Here is a 3721-nt window from a genome sequence, read left to right on the forward strand (position 1 = left end):
TAATTTTCACGGGCGCCTGGGTGGCTCAGTCGTTAAGCGTCTGCCTTCAGCTCAGGTCATGATCCCAGGGTCCTGGGATCGAGTCCCACATCGGGCTCCCTGCTCTGCAGGAAGCCTGCTTCTCCCTCTCCCACTCCCCCTGCTTGTGTTCCTGCTCTAGCTATCTCTCTCTCTGTCAAATAAATAAATAAATAATTTTAAAAAATAATAATAATAATTTTCACAATAGGAACTTCAACTGTTATTAATATGCAATATAAAATCACAACCACAAGCTATCTTGTCCATCAAAGACAAAAAGTTTTGGAAGTAATCAACTGTTCCTAAATTGTTAGTATTAATGTTCCTTTTTTATTTGTTTTCATTTGGCTTTTGCCATCCATTAACATTTATTAGCAAATAAGTTGTAGCAAAAGTTTTTGGAAAACATTGAAGTAAAAAGAAAATCTGGAAAGTTAATTTATTATCTGCAAACTCATAAATAAGAAATAACTTCTTTATAACTAAGAAAATTAACCTTCTTGAAAATAGAAAAATACTCTCATTGTTTTTTGGCAGTGTAACACTCTGGTCCACTTGCCAAACACAGGTGTTCTTTGTTAGCATCATCTGAGAACAGTGATGGGGAATTGTTCTATCACACATTTACTCTACGCAAAATAGAGTGAAGGAGAATTAAATAGTGAGCCCTCTATTAGTTTAATCTATTTGGCTAAATCACATCTGGAGTTAAAAAAATTTTTGCAAGCTGGTCTCTGAACATATATCACAACTGAGCATGTCTTCCCAGTCCCCAGATTAGGATTACCACCCCCCCAATTCACAGGTGACCGATGTATGCTTATGACTACTCTTTACACAGCCCTGTGAAAAAACATTCCACAGACCTAAGAAATTGAACAAAGGAAATCTTGGTTTTACTTTTCACTTTGCTACTTACAGTGTGACTTTAGGCAAAATTTATAACCAAACTGAGTCTTTGTCTACACATTTATAAAATCATATTAATCTCAAATGGTCATTTTTAGGATGAGATATTATAGGTAAGACTGTCTTATATTAAGTAACTTGCTATATAAGCAAACTATTGTTTTCATGGACTATTTCAAGATCAGCACTATTACATGAGTTTCAGGAAGAACATGATCTCCTTCTATTTTATTTACCAGGAATGTCTATCACATGACCTAACACTCTCAGGAAAAGTAACTAGTTCTCACTTCCATTATATTTAGCTTATGCCACTTATTTGCCATTTACATGGCATAATATGGCAAGATACACTGATTGGCAAAGAAATTGTAAATGAAGTAGTCCTGTCATGTCCAGTTAGAAGCTTCAAAAGCAAAGAAAACAATATTGATATGATATGAATTGCCATACCTTAACTCCAAATATCCAATTCCATTCAACTTACAGATAATTAACTATGGTTTAACTTTACATCAATTAATCTTCTTAAAATCAATGTGGAAAAATTATTTTCTTCATTTCATAAATAAGGATATGGAGGTATCAGAGAAGGGACAGAGTCAAGTCTCTGAACCCTCTCTTACTTCTCCCTTGATAAAAATTTTATTTCCACCTGCCAACTTCTGAAGGAAGGCACAGTTGGCTAGCTTTCAATTGAAAAATGGAACTGAACCCTCATTGGCCTCCAAAGACCTGCCTTGTCACTGGCATGCCCTACCACCACCCTGCAGAAATGTTTGGATTACCTGTAGTCCTTCGTCAAATTAGGCCAGTGTCCGGGGCACTGGCTCCTCATCTCACTCGGGCCTATGCCAAAGATCTAAAATTTGGTGCAGATGCCCGAGCCTTAATGTTTCAAGGTGTACACCTTTTAGCTGATGCTGTAGCTGTTACTATAGGGCCAAAGGGAAGAACAGCAATTATTGAACAAAATTGGGAAAGTCCAATTGGGAAAGTAACAAAAGATGGCGTGACTGTTGCAAAGTCAATGGACTTAAAAGATAAATATAAAAGTATTGGCACCAAACTTGTTCAAGATGTTGCCAATAACACAAATGAACGGGCTGGGGATGGCACCATTACCTCTGTCTTGGCACGCTCTATTGCCAAGAGGCTTCGAAAAAATTACAAAGGTGCTAATCCTGTGGAAATCAGGAGAGGTGTGATGTTCGATGTTTATGTTGTAATAGTTGAACTTAAGAAGCAGTCTAAACCTATGATGACCCCTGAAGAAATTGCTCAGGATGTTAAGATTTCTGCAAATGGTGACAAAGAAATTGGGAAAATCCTTACTGATGCAATGAAAAAGTTTGGAAGAAAGGGTGTCATCACAGGAAAGGATGGAAAAACACTAAATGATGAACTAGAAGTTATTGAAGGCATGAAGTTCAATCAAGGTTATATTTCTCTTTATTAATACATCAAAAGTTCAGAAATGTGAATTCCAAGATGCCTATATTCTACTGAGTGAAAAGTAAATTTCTAGTGTCCAGTCCATTGTACCTGCTCTTGAAATTGCCAATGCTCACTGTGAGCCCTTGGTCGTAATTGCTGAAGATGTTCATGGAGAAGCTCTGAGTACACTTGTTTTGAGTAGGCTAAAAATTGATCTTTAGGTTGCAGCAGTCTAAGCTCCAGCTTTTGGTGACAATAGAAAGAACAGGCTTAAAGACATGGCTATTGCTACTGGTGGTGCAATGTTTGGAGAAGAAGAATTGACTCTAAATCTTGAAGATGTTCAGCCTCACTGACTCAGGAAAAGCTGGAGAGGTCATTGTGACCAAAGATGATGCTATGCTCTTACAAGGAAAACGTGACAAGGCTCAAGTTGAAAAACATATTCAAGAAGTCATTGAGCAGTTAGACATCACAACTAGTGAATATGAAAAGGAAAAGTGAATGAACTTCTGGAAAACTCTCAGATGGAGTAGCTGTGCTGAAGTTTGGTGGGACAAGTGATGTTGAAGTGAATGAAAAGCGTTACAGACGCAATGCTACACAAGCTGCTGTTGAAGAAAGCAGTGTTCTGGGAGGGGGTTGTGCCCTGCTTCGGTGTGTTCCAGCCTTAGATTCAGTAACTCCAGCTAATGAAGATCAAACAATCAGTATAGAAATTATTAAGAGAACACTCAAAATTCCTGCAGTGACCACTGCTAAGAATGCAGGTGTTGAAGGATCACTGATAGTTGAGAAAATTATGCAGAGTTCTTCAGAAGTTGGTTATGATGCTATATTTGGAAATTTTGTGAATATGGTGGAAAAAGGAATCATTGATCCAACTAAGGTAGTAAGAACTTTCTGGATACTGCTGGATTGGCCTCTCTGTTAACTACAGCAGAAGCTGTAGTCACTGAAATTCCTAAAGAAGGGAAGGACCCAGGAATGGGTGGAATGGGTGGAATGGGAGGTGGTATGGGAGGCGGCAGGTTCTGATTCCTAGAATAGTGCTTTACCATTATTCATGAACTGGGAGAGGAAGTTCAAGACAGAGCTCCTCAACAATAACTTCAGAGAAGTCAGCTGAAGGAAATGACTGAAGAAAAGGCTGGCTGATGTTTAAGAAAATCACTACAACCATCAGTTACTGGTTTCAGTTGACAACATATAACGGTTGACTCCTGTCACTGTCCATGCCTACAGACAATTTATTTTGTATTTTTGAATAAGACATTTGTACATTCCTGATAACTGAATGCAAGAGCCAGGTACCAAAATACTGCTTTCAACTTAAATCACTGAGGCATTTGTA

The 3721-nt window shown here is 38.1% G+C and overlaps 1 pseudogene; it reads left to right on the forward strand.

Annotated features, from left to right (window-relative positions):
• Positions 1-1705: 1705 nt before the first annotated feature.
• LOC118531397 (60 kDa heat shock protein, mitochondrial pseudogene) lies at positions 1706-3405 on the forward strand (annotated as a pseudogene).
• The last annotated feature ends 316 nt before the right edge of the window (positions 3406-3721 follow it).

This window comes from Halichoerus grypus, chromosome 4 (genome assembly GCF_964656455.1).
Source record: "Halichoerus grypus chromosome 4, mHalGry1.hap1.1, whole genome shotgun sequence".
Taxonomy (NCBI): Eukaryota; Metazoa; Chordata; class Mammalia; order Carnivora; family Phocidae; genus Halichoerus; species Halichoerus grypus.